The sequence below is a fragment of the Dipodomys merriami genome, unplaced genomic scaffold, assembly GCF_024711535.1.
Source record: "Dipodomys merriami isolate MVZ:Mamm:240054 unplaced genomic scaffold, mDipMer1.0.p SCAF_24, whole genome shotgun sequence".
Lineage (NCBI taxonomy): Eukaryota > Metazoa > Chordata > Mammalia > Rodentia > Heteromyidae > Dipodomys > Dipodomys merriami.
Window position 1 is genome coordinate 10,432,957 of NW_027203826.1, and position 24,374 is coordinate 10,457,330.

General features: G+C 34.0%; 1 protein-coding gene and 1 non-coding gene across 8 annotated transcripts in view; both read right to left on the bottom strand.

Annotated features, from left to right (window-relative positions):
- Brinp3 (BMP/retinoic acid inducible neural specific 3) overlaps positions 1 to 24,374 on the bottom strand; it is a 407,230-nt gene that overhangs the window by 91,358 nt on the left and 291,498 nt on the right. The gene's annotated exons all lie outside the window — the stretch shown is intronic.
- On the bottom strand, positions 19,942 to 20,048 carry LOC138835864 (U6 spliceosomal RNA). Its single transcript, XR_011374754.1, has one exon. It is a non-coding gene; the product is annotated as a U6 spliceosomal RNA (small nuclear RNA).

The following is a 24,374-nucleotide window of genomic DNA, read 5'->3' on the forward strand; positions in this document are numbered from 1 at the left end:
TTGGCTGAAATGGGAGAGTACCTGAATCAAAAGTGCAAGGCCCTGAGTTCAAGCTTCAGTACCGCCAAAAAAGAAAAAATGAATCTTATTTTCAGGCTCTTCTGCGGAAGAGTCATTCTCTTCTGTGGAAGGTTATTTATACTGAAGTTCCACACAGAAAGTTTTTAAAACAGAAAAAGGTCATGTTTCCAATTAAATCTGGGACATGTTCATACATATAGAATACAGGTATCAATTTTCTTTTTGATGTATACCTTATATATTAAGCTGTATACATACTTATAAACTACAAAAGTAAATGCTTCATATTAAGGAGCAAATGTAACCAGGCACTGGTGCGTCACCAGTTCAAAGCCACAGTTCAAAGCCAGCTTAGGCAGGAAGGTCCATGACACTCTTATCTCCAATAAACCACCAGAAAAACCAGAAATGGCTCTGTAGCTCAAGTGGTAGAGAGCTATCCTTGAGCTGAAGAACTCAGGGACAGTGTTTAGGCCCAGAGTTCAAGCCCCATGACTGACCAAAAAAAAAAAAAAAAAAAAGGAGCAAGTGTATATATTATTATTAAATAAAATAGCTCTATAGGTTTACACAAACATTAAAATCATATACTAATGAACAAGACCAATTTAATGGTAATGCTTGTAAACTAGCTATTTGAAAGGGAAAAAATAAACTTGTATTTCCCTAGTAATGAAAGATGGTTTCATTTTCCAAATCTTCTAACAGTAAAAATCTCATATATTAATTAATATGTACATGGTGTAGAACCCTTTTAATAGGTTTGGTTTTTTATACTGTATATTGATTGCCTTGGAATTCATGGGGCATTCAAACAAAAATGACAATTATCATTGGATTTTTTTTCCCTAAAACATATTTTGAAATTGAAAATTGGAGCATTGTATTTATTCTCTCTGTGGCAGAAGTGAACTGTTCTGACCATCACTGTGAAAATCACCATTACTATTCTCATTGGCAAACCCTGAGACCCAGTCATAAAAGACATAAATGATAGCATATTGCCTGAGAACCTGATGCTTTTGTAGTGTGCTGGCATTGTGTATAAGAAAAGTGGTCTAATAATAAAATCATGGCAATATTACTTCTTTCTCCCAACAATATTTTCAGTAGTAATCTAAGCAATAAAAGTAATAGCAGGTCTAACACCACTGGCAATATTAAATTGAAGTAGCAAATTGCAAAACTAGTGAAATTGTTATCAGAGGGATTGATCTACAATAGAACCAATATCTCAAGCTCCCAAATAAATGTTCAATAAAATGATGCTCTACTGTTGTGCAAGCATTAGGATAGTGATTTACCAACTATATATTATCAGCTAAAAACATATTGCCATCTTTCATATGCTGGAGCAAAACACAAAGGACTAAAACAAAAGAACATTTATTTTTATGTTACAGGATTTTACTTCACAATACATTACTTAATTCATTCTGAAAAACTAGACTCTGTTAGCCCATGGAGACATTAGAGTTGACTTAGCCAGAAACATTTCTTTCTTTTATAAAACTAGTAAAGGTAATTGTTCAAGAAAGGTATAGAAATGAGTCTTTATATATTGCAAATTGCAACTTATTTCATTCTACTTTTAGAAATATAAAAATATTACTATCTGATTTTTACATTTAACAGGAGTGGAAAAGCTGAACAAACAAGATCTGTGTTTATTCATTGTCAATATTCATCTATGTGTCTGTTTGTTTACCCTGTCTGCTGTTCATCATCAATCAACATTTGCTGCATATCCTGAAATTTCCAGAAGATGCTATATTCTGCTACTATAAAATCCATCCCTTGAATTCTAAATTTTTTAAAACAACCAGTTTATATCTTGGACAAATTGCAAGCCTGCTAATAAACTATGCATCATCCTAGGAGCCCTGTAGTCAGTCTCTCTCTCTCTCTCTCTCTCTCTCTCTCTCTCTCTCTCTCTCTCTCTCTCTCTCTCTCTCTCTCTCTCTCTCTCTCTCTCCCCCTGTCTCTCTCTCTCTCTCTCTCCCCCTGTCTCTCTCTCTCTCTCTCTCTCTCTCTCTCTCTCTCTCTCTCTCTCTCTCTCTCTCTCTCTCTCTCTCTCTCTCTCTCTCATCCCCAGGTAGTGTCTCTCTCTCACTTCTCTCTTTCTCTCCCCCTCTCTCCCTCTCTCCCCCTGTCTCTCTCTCTCTCCCTGTCTTTCTCTCTCTCTTTCTCTAGCTGACACCTAGAATCCAAAGCTTTCCTGGTTTCCACAAGAAAGGGGAAATAAACAAAAACAAAAACAATTTCTTGTGGATTTTTTTTGTTATGCTGTCTCCATGAACCATACTTTTTAAATTGAATGGCCGGTAAATAGACACATGAAGAAATGCCCAACCTCTCTTGCTATAAAAGAAATGCAAATCAAAACAACATTGAGATTCCACCTCACCCCAGTTAGAATGGCTATAATCAAGAACTCTAATAACAATGGATGGTGGAGGAGATGTGGCCAGAAGGGAACCTTACTGCATTGTTGGTGGGAGTGTAAACTTGTTCAACCACTTTGGAAAATAGTATAAAGGTTCCTCAAAACATTCCACATAGAGCTCCCCTATGACTCAGCAATCCCTCTTTGGGGCATTTATCTGAATAATCACAAACAAGACCATACTAAAGCTACCAGCACAACTATGCTTATTACAGCAGTATTTACCATAGCTAAGATATGAAACCAACCCAGATGCCCCTCAGTAGATGAATGGATCAAGAAAATGTGGCATATATACACAATGGAATTCTATGCCTCCATCAGAAAGAATGACTTTGCTCCATTTGTTAGGAAATGGAAAGACTTGGAGAAAATTATATGAAGTAAAGTAAGCCAGGCCCAAAGAAACATAGGTCCCATGGTTTCCCTTTTTTGTAATAATTAGTATATGTTTGTGACAAGCAGAAAAGTTCAGATAAGATCATGTTAAGCGAAATGAACCCCAAGATAGGGACACAAGTATTTTTTTCTTCCTTGCTATTATAAATTGTGTATTCTTTTAATTTTAGTTTAACTTTTTTTTGTAGGTGTTTGGTCCTGAACCCTGGGCCTAGTGGCTGTCCCACAGCTCTTCAGCTCAAAGCTAGTGCTCCACTATGTGAGCCATAGCACCACGCCCAGCTTTTTTTTTTTTATAGGTGGTACTGAGGAATCAAATCCAAGGCTTCATGTATACAAGGCAAGCACTTTACCACTGAGCTACCGTCCCAGTCCCTTTTTAGTTTGACTTTATTACATTGTATATACTAACTATAAGAATTATAGAAAAAAAGTAGAAATGAGATATTTGGTGAATATTCCTATCCTAAATTTTGCTCTACTGGTAATAACTATTATCTTGCCTGCTTTCCTCTCTAAATCCTCTCTTCTTGTCTGGGAAAGATGACACAAATATCCCATCACTCTACAAAATGGAAAGGCCTAGTTCATGAGGGATGTGAGCAAATCTGTAAATCAGTGTCTAACATAGCTTCCATTGATCTGCACACACAATAAACAATACCTCTTGTAAAGGGAAGGAAAGTGAGGGGAAGAAGTCAACCTTTGCAGGCCTCCTAACACCCTTGGTGGTAACTGCAAATCAGAGCAACTTAGCTTGAAGAATAGAATGTTTCTGGGTGAGCCACAAGTTCACTTTTTAGGAGGAGGCTCCTCTTTTAATTTATCATCCAAATGTTAGAAATCTCATCCACTCTTGCCTTCCAGGAGAAGTTCTCATATTGGCTACATTTCCACATCTTCTTGACATTCTGCCTCCAAGGAGAAATAGAGGTGATGGGCTAAACACCTGCCATGATTTAAGGAAGACCACACCCTTCTTTGATTTTATGCAACATATGCCTGGCTTTCTTACACTTAGTTTTTAATTCTGAGGGTCAATAACTGGTTAGTTCTTTTAGCTCTGGAGGCCTGGATGTTGTAGACCTTGATCCTTTTCAAGTCCCAAGAAAGCTGACATGCTTTTTCAACACAAGCCCAAATACAGGCACTTAGACACCAACTTAAGCCAAGAGAAAATTGCCCCTTCTTGAAAATAATAACAGATGGCAACATCACTAAGTTGTAAGATGAGTTGATGTCGTTTGTCACTATTGTTCCAATTGAGGGTCAATAACTGGTTAGTTCTTTTAACTCTGGAGGATTGGATATTGCAGACCTTGATCCTTTTCAAGTCCCAAAAAAGCTGACATGCTTTTTCAACACATGCCCAAACACAGGCACTAGACACCAACTTAAGCCAAGAGAAAATTGCCCTTCTTGCAAATAATAACAGATGGAAACATCACTAAGTTGTAAGATGAATTGATGTCGTTTGTCACTCTTGTTCCAATTGACTCTTATGTCCAAGTCCATATTTAATTCATTCATTTATTATAGCTGTACATAGTAGATAGTGATGATAAACTGAGAGACCACTAAATCCATGTGGTTTGTTGTTAAAAACAATGAAAACTGATGCATAATTTTAAGAGGAAAAGTGACTGAAAACAAACAAATATTGGTAATAAAGTGGATGATCCTAGGGGGTATTATAGTAATGTCTGAAATGTGCTAAATAAGAAATTGCAATTAATTTGAGATCCAAGTAGGCTGTTTTATAATCTAAGCATTTGGATATGAATATTTACTGATGCAATACACAGCACTCTTAGATAAGTTTGAACATTATATATAACATAATATATAATGTATGTTATATATATAGCATATATGTAACGTATATAGAACATATAGTATCTTTATAAAGGCTAAAATACTTTATATTCTATAATGCAGTTTCCACAATGAATTCAAATACAGTCCTGTGGACCTAAAATGTTGAAAATCATGTACCACAAACACTACACTTATTTTTAAAAATTCCACATTCTGTATATGCTAATTTTTATTTCAGAATATTACTACAATGTTCTTGTTTTGTTTCTGTTACTATAATCATCTGTAATTTAAGGAAATTTATTCACTCCTGCCACATATTCTAGAGCATTAAGACACCAATTTGCATGTGAACCTTTTTAGTTTATTGAAACTCCAGTATTTTTTGTTCACTCAAGACATCTGAGAAAGACTGAGGAAAGCTAGCTAAATCATTTGTATAAAACATTGATGTGAAAATTCTGAATACTGGTTCTGTTTCATGGTTGCTTGCTGATGAAGATTAATTGTATTTCAGAACAAAAGTGATGGTTTAGCCAGTACAGTGACAGAGATTGGATTTCATCTTTCTTAATGATTCTACCCATTACTTCCATAAGCATGTATAAGTGTACAGGAAACTATTATGGAGTTGAAAAATAAGATACACTTACCAAAACAATCTGAATTTGGGTGAGTCTAATGATAAAGAAAAATTGCACAGTAAAAACGTCAAGAGAAATGGAGGAACTGCTGGTGAGGTAATATATTTAAATCCAGTGAGTTTTATTTTGTACAAAATTATTTGAAATATTTCCACGAGGAAAATTTGATTATCAGCTCTGCAGGAAGAATAGTATATACTAAACTGACATCAGTAGAATTAGATCATGCCTACCATTCTCCTTTCTTTTATTACAATGTCAGCATAATATTTAAAATGTCTCAGCAAACTCTTCCCTTCATAACTTTAATAAGTAGATTTGCCAGGTGCAGTGCTAGCAGGAGGCCTATAATGTATTTAAGTTTCAAAATGAGGCAATTATATTTCCAAGTTCTCATTGGCTACATTTTAATTTCAGAGCCATGAGATGAACTGATTTAGCTGGTGGCTTTCCGAGGAAATCTCCTACATTTGCACCTGTTCATTTTATTAAAACAGAAACACCTTGCCATAGGTGAGCAAGGGATATTGGTCACAGAAACTATGACAGGCTGGTCCCTCTGCTCTTACTATTGATTACATTTCTTAACAGTCACACAGGAAGTTAATTGCTAGTAGGCAATTAACACTCTTGCAAAATAATGAAGAAAACATAATTATATTGAGAAACTCAAGAGACTATTTGTAATCTTAAACGTGATACTCCCAGATCTCTTCCAATAGCTAGAAGAATCCAGTCATTTTTTTGTCAACATAGTCCCTATCACTGAGAACAGACAATGATTATTAATGCTCTATTTCATTATTTTAAATTATTAAAAATGCTTCACTTCAATTTTTTTAATTTAAAAATTCCTCCAAGGAAAATCTCAATGAAGACGGATAAAATGTGCTTTGCATGTAAAGTGAATTAACTTCCCGGGAAAATATTTTTGATGGTAGAAGGTCAGGCACTTTGCTGTTTGACATCAGTTTATGACCTTGTTAAATTTATGTCTTCCCTTCCCCATTACAGGATGGTGGCTAAGTGAATATACTCTGTAGCCAGTACTTTGCAGCTTCAGTTTCTGCAAAGCCTTAAAAAATCATTTGACCTTTGGCAAGGTTATTTATCTTATCTGAAAGTCTCTCCTCCTCAGACAACCTTATGTAAATGGGAATGATCCTAGATTCATAACATTCATCAATATAGGTTTCTATCTTGAATGAGTACAAGGGGTATTCTGGTTCAGTAATGGACATCTTTTGTTTGTTTGTTGGTTGGTTGGTTGGTCGTGGGGCTTGAACTCTGGGTCTGGGTGCTGTTCCTGAGCTCTTCAGCTCAAAGGAGTGCTCTATCACTTGAGCCACAATGCCACTTCTGACTTCTTCTGCTTATGTGGTACTGAGGAATAGAACCCAGGGCTTCATGCATGCAAGGCAAGCACTCTACCACTGAGCCACCTTCCAGCCCCAGTAATGGACGTCTTATAAATACTTCATGGTAAATGGTGTTTCATTACCCTTTGCCTTGGTCCTCATCTATGAGGTGACATACAGAGCTGCTAGGAGTTGAAAGTTTAATTAACTGATTAATTAATTAATTGATGGTCTGGGGTACTCAGTATCTAATATTCAACTGTTCAGGAGCCAAGAAAAAATATAATATCCCTACAAAGATGAAAGAGGTAGTTTTTTTTGCCTTAAACTTATATGTCATCTGAGAAATTAAACTGAATTCTAACTACCCTGAATTCTAATTTGGTACATGAATAATATATCTCTAGGAACCAGTTTATATCATGTATCTTTTGTTGCACATTACATATTCATGGTCTACTCTATGTTCTCACTCAGAATATTCATCAATCCTTGAACTATATACACCTGTATGTACAGTCACTTTCCTTCTGGTGCTTTGGGGTTTAAGCAAGGTGCCATTTGTAATGATTTAGCCTTCTCTCTCAGGATGATAAAACAAGTTTTAATATCCCTTTAGATTAGAACAAGTAGTTCCTACATTTAGGAGAAAAACAAAATCTTATAGACCTAATCCTCATGATGGATCATTTTAGGTCGTTCAAACTTTTTACAGGAAAGTCAATAAATCTAGCATGATTATATATTCTCACAAGTAATAACAAGCTATCACCTGAGAGCAACTGTGAGGTTTAGATAAATGAATACAGTAATATAACTTATAGAGTAATATAATTTATAATTAGCTATTCAAAATTACTGAAAATATCTAACTCCATTTGATTTTATAAGTACTTCAAAAGTTGGGATTCGCTACATGATTTAATTATTATATAAACTTTATTTAATGTATTTTTATTAGTGCTAAGTTGCTTTTGTTTAGCATTTTTTTTTGCTAGTTCTGGAACTTGAACTCAGGTCCTGAGAACTTTCCCTGAGCTTCTTTTTGCTCAAGACTAGCACTCTGACACTTGAGCCCAGTGCCACTTCTGGCTCTTTCTGTGTATGTGGTACTGAGGAATCGAACCCATGGTTTCATGCATGCTAGGCAAGCACTCTACCACTAAGCCACATTCACAGCCCCATTGTTTAGCATTTTATATAAAAATAATAAAAATCTCCAGGAAACTACAAAAATAGTGTACAGAAAATCTTTTGTGCCTCTCACCAAGTTTAAGTAATGAATATGTTTTACATTAAAATGTATGTCAATATCACAATGAGAAAATGTATGTAAGTAAATTTTATGTGTACAGTTCTATGTGCTCATATTACAGGGATACAAATTAATTAATAAGGCAATCAAGCTTTAGAACTTTCACAGCACACATACAATCTCAGCTTCATGCTTTTTACTGACTTCAATCTGTGCTTCTGACCCCACTAAAACACACTCAAGTCTCATTTTTCATCTATTTAGTGTAATCTTGAATATATTATACAAATTATATCAAAGGAAGTATGATGATTCGTGATGGGTATCCCATTGTATCTATAGAAAGTATTGTCTTTATCCTTATATCTAATGGTGGAAATTTAGATCATCTGCACTCACTTTCACTTGTGAAAGAACTGTAACAAACACAAGAATGATAATATCTCCTCAAGATTCTAATTTCAGTTCTTTTGTATAAGCAACCAGAAGTAAGATTGGTGCATTCTACGGAAGATTCACTCTATTATTTTTCAGAACTGTCACACTGCTTTATGCACCAATTGCATCATTTTGCACTTTCATTAACATTTTGAGAAAGTTCCAACTTCTTCTCATCTTTGTCAATACATAACGCTATGAAACTGAAGAGAGGTCCAGAAATCAGTGAAATATGCCTACAATAAGTCTGCTGAAGGCTTGTCAAGAAAATATAAGGAGGAAGTGGCACTGTGGCTCAAGTGGTAGAACACTAGCCTTGAACTGAAGAGCTCAGGGACTGTGTGTGCCCAGCCAGAGTTCAAGGCCTAAGACTGAGAAAAATAAATAAATAAATAAAAAGAACATATAGGAGAAAAAGGAGAAAATGATTTATTTATTCAACCTGCATTATTGGGAAAACTGTATATGCATATGCAAAATACTCCAGACCCTTAGTTCAGACCATGGGCAAAACTCAACTCAAAATTTAGCAAGGACATAACGATAGGACATTAAACCATATGATTCCAAGGTAAAACCACAGGAAGAAAATATTAGTAAGTATTGTAAATTCTTATAGATGTGACAAAAATAGCAATGATAATTGTCATTTTAACCAGTACGATATGAAACAAACAAAAACGTTGTCAAACAAAAGCATGTTCAAAAGAATATGGATATGAGAGTTATGGATTGGCAAAATATGGCAGAAAGACAATTTATGGAATGGGAGAAAGAGTTTTGGAAGCCATTCATGTAATGAAGAGCTAATTTCTGCATTATAGTAGAAACTTACATAATTCAATGTCTATAAAGCTAATACCCTTGTTGAAAATAAGCTAAACATTGAGACTTTTTTATTTTTATAAAAGTTATGCAAATGATCAAGCAGTGTGATTAAAATGCTGAATAGGGTTGGAGGTTTAGCTCTGGTAGTAGAGTGCCAGCGAATAAGCAAAAACAAGCATCAGATACTGAGACTGAATCCTGGTCTTAATTAAATGAAATAAAAGAAAATAATAATAAAATTAGTTCTGGTGCCTTCAGCTCAACTTCATGGCTTCTACAGACTTTTTCACTGACAGCTGGTGCTCTATTGCTTGAACTATGACTCAATTTCTAGTTTTTTGCTAGTTAATGGCTTTGTCTGCTTGGGTTGTATCTGACATACTATTCCATGATCTAGCCCTTACATAGGATGTTAGGCACAAGCCATCAGTACCAAACAAAAATATGTGAGTGAGATATCACTTCATACATATCAACCTGACCATTGTCAAAAAAAAAAACTAAAAAGCACCAGTGTTTTCATAAATTATCAAAATCCATATTTAAGAATTTAGATGATGCATAATTATATATGTATATAGCAAGTAAATAGAAAGTTGAACTTGTACAAAATACCCACTTGATTCTAAGATTTCGTAGAGAGATTATTAAAATACACATTTTTTAGAAATGTTCTGTAAACCAGTGTTTCCTACATTTGTTCTGATAATATTAAATTTCTAAACCAGTGTTTCCTACATTTGTTCTGATAATATTAAATTTCTTTAATTATACTTGTTGGATTATAATATTTAAAAAAGGAATTTTTAATGGAGTTGTAAAAGCACATCTGATGATATAACATATATCTGTACAATGAGACTTTAAAGGCATTTTAAAATAAGATGATGACAAATACATTTGTAGAACATATACTATTGTTCTGGACCCAGAAAACAAATAGACTGTGAGTTTAAATAAATGCTATGATAAAAGTAATACAAGAGAATGATGAATGTGGAAGCCATGGGCCAGAATCAGTAACCAGAAATGTTGCTTTTGTGTACTTTTGTACTGTCTGCTCATTTTGAACACGCTTAAAAACACAAATCATTATTTTTACCATTCCTGCCATCTTACATTTCCAAAAATATAATAATTGATGAAACCTGATTTTATTAATAAAAATGTATAGGCAGAATTTTGTATTACATTAGCTCTACAATATATTTTAACTTGGAAGTGATTTTTGAGAAAGGGGAATGATAAAAAGTGTAACCTTTTAAATAGAAGAGGCAATCCAAAAATTCATATGGAACAATAAAAGACCCCGAATAGCAAAAACGCTCCTCAACGGAAAGAACACTGCTGGAGGAATATCAATACCAAATTTCAAACTCAACTATAAAGCCATAGTAATCAAAACAGCTTGGTATTGGCATAAGAACAGACCTCAGGACCAATGGAATAGAATTGAAAACCCAGAAATGAACCTACAGACCTATAGCCATCTAATCTTCGATAAGGAAGCTAAAACAATAGAATGGAAGAAAGACAGCCTCTTCAGTAAATGGTGCTGGCAAAATTGGTTAACTACATGTAGAAAACTAAAGCTAGATCCTTATATATCACCCTGCACCAGAATCAACTCCAAATGGATCAAAGACCTTGGAGTCAAAGCAGACACTCTGAAAACATTACAGGATGGAATAGGAGAAACCCTAGGTCTCCTTGGCTCAGGCCGAAATTTTCTGAATAGAGACCCGGAAGCACAACAAATCAAAGAAAGGTTGGACAAATGGGATTGCATAAGATTGCAGAGCTTCTGCAGGGCAAATGACATAGCTGGCAAGATCAATAGAAAGCCTACGGATTGGGAGAAGATCTTTACTAGCCATACAACGGACAAGGGTCTCATATCTAAAATATACTTGGAACTCAAAAAATTAAACCACCCAACAACAAATCCTCAAAGAAACAACTGCCCAATAAATAAATGGGCGAAAGACTTAAAGAGAAGCTTCTCTGAAGAAGAAAGAAGGATGGCCAATAGACACATGAAGAAATGTTCAACATCCCTAGCCATAAAAGAAATGCAAATCAAAACAACATTGAGATATCACCTCACTCCAGTTAGAACAGCAAAAATCAAGAACTCTAACAACAACAGATGCTGGAGGGGATGTGGACAGAAAGGAACCTTACTTCATTGTTGGTGGGAATGTAAACTTGTTCAACCACTTTGGAAAGCAGTATGGAGGTTCCTCAAAAGACTTCACATAGATCTCCCCTATGATCCAGCAATCCCACTTTTGGGCATTTACCCAAATGTTTACAAACAAGACCACACTAAAGCTACCAGCACAACTATGTCTATTGCAGCATTATTTACCATAGCTAAGATATGGAACCAACCCAGATGCCCCTCAGTAGATGAATGGATCAAGAAAATGTGGTATATATACACAATGGAATTCTATGCCTCCATCAGAAAGAATGAGATTTCCCCATTTGTTAGGAAATGGAAAGGTTTGGAAAAAATTATATTAAGTGAAGTGAGCCAGGCCCAAAGAAGCATAGGTCCCATGGTTTCCCTTATTTGCAATATCTAGTATAGGTATGAGTCAAGCGGAAAAGGTCAGATAATGTGATGTTAGGAAAATGAACCCTTAAATATGTATTTTAATGTTTTCATTTCTTTCATGCATGTGTTTCTAACGCATTTATAAGATTATTTCTTTGTTGCTTTGTATGTCCCTCCCCCACAGTGTAACCCCCGCTTTCACTATATTTGATGTCAGTATAACATGTGGAGTAGATGGGGACAAACAAGTCGTTTAAGGATTCAGGTAGACCTGTTGCAACAATGAGAAGTACAAAATGTCATGTCAAAACCAGCTTTACAATGTCGGTGTGGGGGGGGGGGAGGGGGGCATAATTGGGTGGGGGGAGGGGGGTATAATTGGGTGGGGGGAGGGGGGAGGCGGGGAAGGGAGGTGAAGGGTAAACAAAGGAGGAGGCTGCAATGCTTGGTAAGAAATGTATGCATTATCCTGTCCATGTAATTGTAGCACCTCTGTACAGTATGTTCTCAAATAAAATAAAATTAAATTAAAAAAAAAACGTGTAACCTTTTATGAATATATTATATGAAGGAATCAGTGCTTTAAATTTTTGAAATAAAATCCCTATATACATCATATCACAAATAAATCTTACTCTATTGCTGATAATTATCTAGTATTCAATAATGAACCCAAAGTGGAGTCTCAGTGATAATCTAAAGAGAAATGTTTCAGCATTCTTAGGTCAAATACTTTTTGAAACATTTGTCTACTTTTATTTTTTAGTTATTCATTTCTCACATATTTTATTATAAGGTTGATAGATAAAATGGTATATGTATACTTTGTATAAACAAGATGACTTGAATTGGATTATATATTTACTAAATAGAGATAAATAATTTATGCATCATTTGCCTTTCATAGCTTTTAAATTTTGTAGTAAGAATATTCTCCTAGCATTCTTCAAAAATCAAATATCAACTTAGGTGACAATATTTGGTAATGGATCTTTTAAATGTGTTTTTCCTGTGTAATTGAAATTTTATGTCCTTAACTTGACTTTTGTCCATCTTCCCAACTCACTGTTCCAAAACCACCACACATTAGAGCTATCTTTATTTTCCTTTATGTCTATCAGATCAACTTTTGGGGGATTCAGTAAGTAAGAGGACACAACATATTCTTTCAATTTGGTTTATTTCAGTTGCCACACTCTCCTCTAGGTTCATATTTTTTACTAATACTAAAAGTACTTTTGTGGTTGAACATGATTTTCTTAGCACATAAACATTAATTCATGTTATCCATCCATGTATCCATGTTCTCCTGGACATTTGTATTGCTTCTGTGTCTTCATTACTATTAATTATGCTGGAATAAGAGTGAGAATTTAGTGTCTTTGAAATACATTCGAATTTTTGTCCATACCTAATAATGGGATTGGTATAAATTATAAGGCAAATTTTTTAATGTTAGGAGAAATCTCTATTGTTAAAGAAATTATTATGTTCAAAAATTATCCTCACCAATACTCCCTTTTCTTATTATTTGTTTACTTTAAAAAAATAAAGCCATTCATTGTGTGTATATACCACATTTTCTTGATCCATTCAGCTACTGAGGGGCATCTGGGTTGGTTCCATCTCTTAGCTATGGTAAATAATGCTGCAATAAACATAGTTGTGCTGGGATCTTTAGTATGGTCTTGTTTGTGATCATTTGGCTAAATGCCCAAACATGGGATTGCTGGGTCATAGGGAAGCTTTTTGAGGAATCTCCATACTGCTTTCCAAAGTGGTTGAACAAGTTTACATTCCCACCAACAATGCAGTAAGGTTCCTTTCTGTCCACATCCCCTCCAGCATCTGTTGTTGTTAGAGTTCTTGATTATAGCCATTCTAACTGGGATGAGGTGGTATCTCAATGTTGTTTTGATGTGCATTTCTTTTTTTTTTTAATTTTATTTTATTTCAAGAAAATGTGGTAAATACACACAATGGATTCTATGCCTCCATCAGAAAGAATGGCATTGCCCCATTTGTTAGGAAATGGAAAGACTTGGAAAAAAATTATACTAAGTGAAGTAAGCCAGGCCCAAAGAAACATAGGCCCCATGGTTTCCCTTATTTGTAATAACTAGTATATGTCTGAGACAAGCAGAAAAGGTCAGATATGTTGCTGTTAGGTGAAATGAACTCTAAGATAAGTATTTACTTTCATGTGATTGTTTCTAAGATATGTATAAGATGATTTCTCTGTTGCTTTGTATGTCCCTCCCCCATAATATAACCCCTGCTTTCACTGTATTTGATGTTGGTATAATTTGTGGAGGGGAAAGGAAAAAACAAATAGTTTAAATAGGGATACAGGTGGACCCATTGCAACAATGAGATGTACAAGATGTTATGTTGAAAAACGAACTTTACAACTTTGGGGCGGGAGGGGGGGGAGGTTAAGGGAGGATATGGGTGGGGAGTTGGGATATGGGAAGGGATAGGAAGGGGAAACAAAGGAGGAAGCAACAATGCTTGATAAGAAATGTACTCATTATCTTGCCCATGTAATTGTAACTCCTCTGTACGGTATCTTCATAATAAAAAAATTTTTTTAAAGAAAAAAAAATAAAAAAAAAAAGCCATTCAAACACATATGAGGTGATATTATGCTTTCATTTTACTCAGTTCTGATATTTAGAGATATTGGGTACTCTTAATTGTACTTAGTGACCTTCTATGCCTTTTGTCTTCTTTAGATATAACTATTAAAGTACTCATTTTATTTCTTTCTTGCTGTTTCATTTGTTTATGGCTTTTGATATTAATTGCTTAACATATATGTACTTCTCTAATATCATTTTCAATTTAGAGATTATTCTTTCATTTTCGAGATAATTTCACTTCACAAAAAAATTAATTAAATGGAATCCCATTTTTCTACATTTTTTCAATGTATGCATCTTGGGATTTTAGCCAAAAAGCTTCTGTCCAGATCAATGTCACTGAGTATTACTTTTTAATTGTAGTCTTAGAGATTTTAACCCATTTCAAATTATTTGTTTTAGTTTTTGTTTTAATGTCATTCATCCACATGTACATGTATATTTTTCTCAAGACCACTATGGAAGATATCATCTTTTATACACTGTGTGTTAGTATTTTTTGTCTAAGAATACTGGGCTGCATATACATGGAGTCATGAATAGGCTCTCTACATTTTGCTGTATTTTAATTATCTATTTGCACCTCAGAATAGTCTTTGTGGGGTTACGATACAATTGTGAATTTTGTAGTCAGGTCGTGTCATACTTCCAGGTTTCTCTGTTACTTTTGGTTAGTAGGATTTTTGTTGTTTGGCTATTGCTTCTTGTTGTTATTGTTTCAAATGAAGAACTATGTCATTGCTTTGTTTTTCTAAGGGCTCACTTTGGATGATACATTCATTCATTTGAAAAGTATTAATTATTTTGATCCATGAACATTAACTATATTTCCATTTCCTCAATTTTTCCATACTTTTTTCTGGTATTTATTTTTCCTAACAATATTTGGCTTTGATCTTATTAATCTATTCTAAAATGAATTGTAGGTATATTTAAATAAATTATATCCAAATGTTAAAGAAAATTATATGAACTATATTTATTGAGCTCAACATCTGCCTAAAGCACTTGTATACATCATGGAATAGTGAATCTAGTTAGTTAACATAGTCATCCTCTGATATGGTTATCATATTTGTAAAGACATAGATGAACATGATGGACATTAAATAAAATAAAGCAGGAAACCAAATAACAATACCACATGGTATCATTGGTTTGGAATTTTTTTTTTGGTTGGTCGTGGGGCTTGAACTCTGGGCTTGGGCACTGTCCCTCAGCTCTTCAGCTCAAGGTGAGCACTCTACCGCTTGAACCACAGTGCCACTTCCGACATGGTATCATTGGTATTGGCAACTTCATAGAGTTGATATAATGGAAGTACTGATTATAATGGGATAAGCAGAGTGTGGAGCTTTTAAGGTTAGTATCATGACACATTGTATCATCTAATTACATGTAAGATAAAGTAGTCTCTTTAATACTTACTAAATTTTAGGATCAAACACAATTGTTATTTCTCAAATTGACTTACTTTTCCTAATTTATTAATGTTTCCTGTGCCTGCAAATACAATCTAAGCTGAGTTCTAGAAATATATATATATATATGTATATATATATATATATATATATATATATATATATATATATATAACCTGCTATCAAAACTTTTGACAAGGTCTTTACATGCATATTTGGAATACAATGAAGCATTTGGTTTCTTTGCTGAAAAATATAAGCTTTGGTGTGTTAAAAGACATAGTAAAGTGGTTTTAAAATAAAAATAAGTCAAATTGACAGCCTTCACTTTCCATTTCAAATGATAGTGTTAGCATCAATCAATTTTCACCCTCTTTTCAAAACAGTCTAATTGGTTAGTGTACTGAATCTCTAACAAACTCTAAAAAGACTGATACTTAAATGAGTAATATTAAAACTCTGATCCTTAATCAAAATTCAGCTGAAAATGTAAAGAATTTTTCTACCTACTATGAACCAAATATGAATTCTGTGTCATTTGATGCCAGTTTACAAAAGGATTTCCATCACCAAGGGTTGCTCTTGCAGATTTGTGATTCGATTCAACATAATAAAGTCTTCCAAAAGGAAGATTTTCAATAAGGATTAATTTTGCTGAAGTATTGTAAGACTCTTTGAAACATTGATTTAAGGAAAACAAAATGACAAAAAACAATTTGCAGTCAATTTTCTATAAGAAATAGTTAACTAGTAACAGAAAATTAAATAATATCAATATATGTTCATTTCAGAAATTCTGCTTTAAAAATAAAAAGCTGATTTGCTCCAGCTTGAGAAAGCTCTAACTTAGTTGAATTCCCAAAGGTCACATGATTCTAAATATTTTGCTATATTTATTGCACATTATTTACTTCTTTAAAATTTGTCTTGTGCTCTAATTTTCAAAATGCTACTTTCATTTGTTGTTATATAAGTTTATAAGTTATATAAGTTTATGTCATTCAAAAAGATAACTTCTATATTATCAATAAACAAAAATGAGTGAATAAAAGATAGAATACCCTTGTTAATGTGCGTTATTTTACAAGTATTTAAATATTTTAAATCATTTTATTCTTCCTGGAAGTCTTGAGTATACTGAGTAATAAGTGATGAGTAATGACATAGAATTTGACTTAATGGATTCTCTTAAAGAAAACTATCAATTGGGGAGTAAAAATGAAGGAAATGAATATGATATAAAATGATAATAAAAGTAAATGGAGAAATAGTATGCTTTAGGAGAAAAAAAGACTTTATGTGTGAGCTCAAGAAAATTTTCTAGAAAAAAAGATTTTATGTGTGAAGCTCAAGAAAATTTTCTACTTCAGTTTAATGATAGATAAAATGACTGACTCATGGTCCGACAATTTTTATTCTTTCAAAACATGGAAGTTACCAAGAGATTTTAAGAGCCCCCAACTATCAGTCTTCATTAGGTTCATTGAGTATTTTGATGTTCTTACACAGAAAAATGGGTCACCACACTAAAATATGTTTACTAATCCCTGAAACATATAAATATTACCTTAATTAGAAAAATTATGCATAACCATGTAATTAAGTTTTGGATCTTAACTTAGACTTGAAATTTAACATTAACCTAGACGCATTCTCTATAGCTTGACTAAATTTTGCTCAAATGTTCCTTACAGCATTTACTATTAACCAGTTATTAAATACCAACCATCCAGTAATACTGACCAACCTTCTTCTATCGCCCTCTTCAGGACTTTCTCATTTTACACACTTCAGTGCTTAGACAAATACTACCTTTGGGAAAGAGAATTCAGGTGGGTCTCTTTCTCTCTTTTTTTGCAATAGATTTGCAGAACACCTTCTTTTCCTATTTAAATTGCCTGATATGATTTTCTCTTTGATTACAAAGAATCATTAACTTTAATTATCCCACTAGAATTTAATGCTACCTAAACTAATCTTATAAGACTAGAGGTAAAGGAAGAGTATGAGCAAACTGCTGATGGAGACAAATGCCTACAGAGGCAGGGGTTAAGGACCTCATAATAGATCAGGTCATGTACAGAGTCTCCATAACTGGAAGAGGAAGGGCATGTCCTCCTCTACAGTATCCAAAAATATTGCTATCTTACTAAAATGTTTCACATCTTTGGCCACAGTTAAGTATGAAATAATAAATTTATGTTGTTTTAAGCCACTAAAATTCTGAGAATTTATTAAAGCAGCCTTAGAAACACAATGATCAAAAATTTTAATAAACTATAATAAAAATGTTAGTTTCCATCACAATAATCTAGATTGCGATTGAGCTCTGACTTTCTCTTTCTCTCTCTCTCTTGCTCTCTCTCGCTCTCTCCCCTCCTTTCTCTCTTTCTTTCTCTTTCTCCTTTTCTCTTGCACTTTCTTATTCCTTCCCTTCACCACCATCTGATTGGGGATTGGGGGCAGAATGTCATAGGCTGGACAAAAGCATTGTTTCTATAAAGAAAGGTAATTAAAATGAAATCATACAGACACACACACACACACACACACACACACACACACACACACACACACACACACACACACACACACACACACACACACATATCCCCCCATCTCTGTGGGAGAAAAATGTGAAGTTCTTTTTCTTGTGATTCTCAACGTCCAAATGATAGAATTTAGATAAGCCACTTAAGCACCTGTTTTTAAGGAGAAAGCTGTTTAAATAGATTAATTCTGCCAGAGCCCTAGAGATAATAATGAAATTCCCCAATTTAGGATAAACAGCTTCAGTATGGATTTTTGATAAGGAAACAGCTGCTCATTGAGAAGTAGTTGTAGCTAAAGTCTGAAGGCCATGAGATTTGTCTGTGCTGGAAGAAATGATAAGCAAGGAACAGATGGTTAGCATAAATAATTCAAAAGAGCTTCCCAGTCACTTCTTTAGGGAAAAACCATATGTTGAACTATGGTTACAAGGTTACTTGGTACTTTTGGTAAACAAAGGGTTTCTGCTTCTTTTTCACAATTGACTTCAATAAGAAGTTGAATGATAAAATCTTTAATTAATTAATTAATGTTTGGTACAAGTCTTGAGGCTTGAACTTTGGCTCAAGGCTACCACTGAAGCCAGAGCTCCACTTCTAGCATTTTGGTGGTTAATTAGACATGAGAATTCATGTACTTTCCTTCCCAGGCTGGAACCATGATCCTCATATCTCAGCTTCCTACCTAAGATGATAGGCCTGAGCCACTAGCACTCAACTTTAAAGACAAAATCTGTAATTGTGTTACATGTTAGCCTAAAAGTAAATGGTTGTTATGATATTCCATGCATGAAACCAGGTGCAAGTGGCTCATGTTTGTAATCCTACCTGATACTCAGTAGGCTGAGTTCTGAAGATCACAGTTTGAAGCCAGCCCAGGCAGGAAAAGTCCATGAGACTTGCAGCTACAATTAACCACAAAGAAGCTGGAAATGTAATTGTGGCTCAATTGGTAGAGTCCTAGCCTTGAGCAAAAACCTCAAGGACAATGCCCAGGCTTTGAACTTAAGCCCTATTCTCACACATACTCACACACAAACACACACACACACACACACACACACACAAAGTATTTCATGTGTTCACACATATAATGTAATCACAACATAACGTAATTAAGCCCTCCAATGTTAATGTTGCTAGTTCTGAATGAATTTACATTTATTTCACACAGTTTGCAATATGTGCAGAAAATAAAATCAATGTTTTCTAATTGAAAACAAATCTAATTTCTAACAAATCTAAGTTTTGTTATGAAATGTAGGCACAAGCTTTATATAGTCCTTGTTCAATAAGGTGACTTTTTTCCTTTCCCTTTCTGAATATTTTTTAAATGATACAATTTTGTACTTTGATGATAATTTCACATATTCAAAAATCTATTAGCAAATCTTGCCTTCATTGTTTTCTTTCATCTAACATAAAAATAGGCATGATGTCTTCTTAACCAAATAATCTTTACTGAATGCTATATTTTCCTTTAGGCACTATTCTGATTTTCATTTTTGTTTTCAGAATTAAAATTCATTCAAAAACCATTTCTGCTATTTATTTTATTTTTTAACATGGAATACTTCATGAATTTGTGTGTCATCTTTGCACAGGAACCATTCTAGTCTTCTCTGTATCATTCCAATTTTAGTATATGTGCTGCCAAAATGGGCACCAATTTCTGCTTTTTAATGATTTTTCTCTCCAAGTAATCTTAAACTTATGTTGACTTACACATCATTATGTTGTATTTGGCAGATCACGTTGTCCTCAAGCTATTCATAGGAGGTAACGTGAGAACTGCCAAGATGTCAGAACTATGAACTTGTTGATGTAAATGTACAGAGGTGTTCATATTTTTGCTGGCAACTCTCATACTCTATTTTCAGAACCAAGATTTATAAGTGTTACAGCTTGTGTTCCTCTACATGAGACATCACCATCAATCAATCACTAATACGTTATCCTAGCACCGACTCCAAGTTTCAGTCATGCTTCCTTGAACATTCAATTTTGTTCCTCTAAGACCATGACAATTGTATTCCCCTACCAATGGCACCGTGCCTTCAGCTAGCAACCTGCCATCTTTAGTCAGGTATGTCACCAGTTGTGGCAGACATAGTTAGACCTCGTGGGTGCTATAAATCAAACCATTCATTTGTTTTCCCCATTCCAAAGAGTTTGTTCAATTCTTAGGGGATTTAGTAACTGTATGGATATTTCAGATGGTATTTGAGGAGCCCTTGGAACTATAGTGCTCACTTATCTTTAAAAATATTAAACATACCTGTGTGTTCAAGAATAAACAGAAGAATAATTTCTATAGCCAGAATTATAAGAAGGAAGCAGATATCTGGATATTGATACTGAGAAATTTAAAAGATATCATAATAAACCTAATCAAAACTGTCACTTTAGTTACTATTTCTTGTTTGTTTGTTTATTTTATCATGTTGGTCCTGAGACTTCAATGAAGAACCTAGGCAGTGTCCCTGAGTGTTTACACTCAAGACGAACACTCTCTTATATGAACCAAAGGCTCTTCCTCTGTTGTTGTTCTTTTTTCTGGTCATTAATTAAAATTAAGAGTCATAAAGACTTTCCTGCAGAGGCTAGCTTCTAGCCACAATCCTCAGATCTTATCTCCCTGAATAGATAGGATGACAGGTGTCACATGGCTTGATTACTATTTCTGTATTTAGCAAAGTGTTTGTCCTCATGAACTGATCATTTTTCATTTGTTTGTATGTGTTTGGAGATGTGTAGACTTTAAGAAAACTTTAATTGTATGCTACCATTCTGTTCTAAATGAACAATGAATTTTAATCCAAATTTAGTTCTTCTTTTAAAGATTCTGCTTCATTATATGCATGAGTCTTCATTATATGTGTATGAATGTAGACAAGTGGGTAACAACTGTTGAATCTCTTTCTAAGTATTTCTTAAAATATTTACTTTCAAGTCAGAAAACTAGATGCATCCACTGAAACACAATTGTCATTCCAAAATCCTTAATATCATACAGATGGATCAATTAGAAGTCCTTCAATAGATAAATTTATTAATTCAAGAGGAGAGTCATTTGTCTAGTGAAAAGTACTATTTTAAAGAATCATGAACATATACACTATACTTGGAGTACATAGGTTATTGTGGTGGTAAACAGAGAGAAGCTGAAACTTTCAAAAGTGCCATTGATTTATATAATTATTTATTTCTGAGATTTGAACCTAGGTCCTCTAACTTGCTAAGCAGCTGCTCTCCCATACTCTCAAGCCTTTATTCATTTTTGGGGAATGTATCATGCTTTTGTCTGGAAAGGGCCCCAGGCTAGGACCCCACTTGTGGTCTCCCAAATGGGCACTCTCTACCATTGTCTAGGTTGGTCTCTTGACCTGGGGCCATGCTAACATTTTGTCTGGCTGACCTCAACCCTTGATCGTTTATTAAAATTTTCTACCTTCCAAGTAGTTTGCATTACAGATGCAGGACACTGTATCTAACCCAACTTATTTTCTAACAGGATTAATTCCAGACATTCTGACTTCAATTCCTTCTATTCTGCACCATAATGATTTCCATGGAATTGCAGGAGCAACATTTATGAATTATATTCTCATCAAGTGTCTTATTACACTTTTCTAGTCTTTGATGTGTTTTGAAGCTATAACTTCCATTTAAGGTAGGGCTGTAGTACTTTTTATTAATTCTATGTACCAGGACTGGGACTTGAACTAAGAGCTTCCTGTTTTTTCTGGTTCTTTGGCTGATGCCTGACCCTTTACCATACATCCACTCTGACTTCTTACTTGTTATGGGAAAAGAGAGACTCATGGATTTATCTGTTATAGCTGAGTTCAAAAACTGATTCCTATATTTCAGCTTACTGAGTAGCTAGGATGAGACATGAACCAGCACAGCCCAGCTTGAGGTACTCTTACATACTATGTAATTCATTAATTGCACCATATATCTATAAACAATGTTTTATTTTATTTATTTATTTGCAAAAAGAAAACTGTATTTGACACTTTAAAAACACAGGGTAGAATTGGAATAAAAAGAGAACAAACAACATTTTTAAAAGACATGCATTCTTGATGTATTTTGTATTTTAGAAAGAAATCTATTTCTTCAAACTGTAGCTAACTAAGTGCTCCACAGCCTTACATCCTCCTGGGAAGGATTTTTTTTACATCCTAGGATGTTATCATCAAAGCTGGCTGAGAATTGAAAAATGCTGAGAAATTCAAGCATTGTTTTAAAGATTGTTGAACAGATGTAGTTTCCCCTAGGAGATCTCCTTGATAGTAAATACCTTATATTTCATCTGAGAATTTCAAAATATCAGTATGCATTTTTTAAGAGAGCAAGATACTGGGAGGTTAAAAAAAGACAGATCAAGCTATGAGAATGTTAACATTTTATCTCTTACTAAAAAATTTTAATACATTTCAAACAGAAACACTGGTGAACATTTATCACAAATAAAAGAATAACCCACCAGAAACAGCACAATGGGATGTAGATTTGCATTCGTGATATATACTAGACTTAAGGGTCTTTATGTCAGTCACTATATTATACAATACAAATGTGTTTTTGAAATTAAACTATTAAAATACTTGGAAGTATAGATACCATTTTTTCATCTGTTAGTTTGTTTAAAATAATCTATTATTCAAACTAAATTTATATTTAGAAAACCTGGATATATTTTTACTCACTGAGAGATATGATTGAGACTTACACAATCAGAAAAGTCTTTCCATAATCTATTAAGGTCTAAACTGAATTTGTTATTTTGTACAGTGATTAGTTGTACTTGGAACATCTACAGGCAAACATTGTGAGAAAAAGCCAGTAATAATGACTGATGGCCTAATGAGGAAATCTAAAGTCATATAATAGAAAGAAAGGGGAATAAGAGGAGTGTTTTGCTTGTTAGAAAGTAGGTTGTATGCTAGCATGTCAATATCTTAAAAATATCTTTAAAAATCAATGAAAGATAAACTAAGATTATGATTCATTATGTCTAGTTTCAGAGATCAAAGCATAACTGCTTTACAAACTTAGAACAATTTATGGTGGCATTTAGGGAAAAATGTAGCAATTCCTTAAAAATTAAAGTTGTTTACATTCAAGAATGCATGAATAGAATGATAAGCAGATGAACTTGGTCTATCATTGCTGAATTATTATATAGATGGAATCCGATATTGGATGGACAAGAGAAATGATCTAAAATCGAAAGTATTTTTCTAACACTGAACTGTTTTTCTATCAGGAGGGGATTTTTGAATGTATAGGGAAAATCTGACAAGGGTACTTAATGAATTCATAAGTTAATCTGATTAAATTCAATTGTCTGTTTTTAAGAGTTGATTTTAGTGAATATAATTTTTAATAGGAAGTATGATACATTTTATAAATGATCACCAAGACTTTGTCTCCTTCTTCTGTCCTGCTTCCTGTGGAAGATAATGTGTTTCCTACCTCTTGAATTCTAACTTTCCTCTGGAAACAAAATGTGAAGTGAAATACAAACCACTCCTAAGCAGAAGGTCTTTAAGCCAGGATACAGTTTCTCTTTTCTACTTGAAATGATTAGAAATGTTCCCACACACGTCAGAGATTGCTTCTAAAACCTGGATTTCTGAAGTGTCAAAGGTAGAGCTCAAGGGTAGCCTGCTGTATACATGCATTGGGAAGGATAACTCAACTTTCCCAGTTGTAAAACTCCTGAGCTTCTGAGCTTTGCAATCATCTCACAAGTTGAGATTCTCTCAAGAGGAGTGGTTGTTTGTTTTTGGAATTTTGTGGAATAACTTGTTAAAAAAAACACAGGTATGCAAGAAGAAGAAAATTGTTGCATGCACATAGCTCTAATGGGCCTGTGGACAAGGGAGTATACATTATTGTGATTTCATAAAGACAGATCAAGACTAGCAGGTATTAGAAGTATCTAATAGTGCTGTAATTTTGTGAGAGGCAGAAAGTA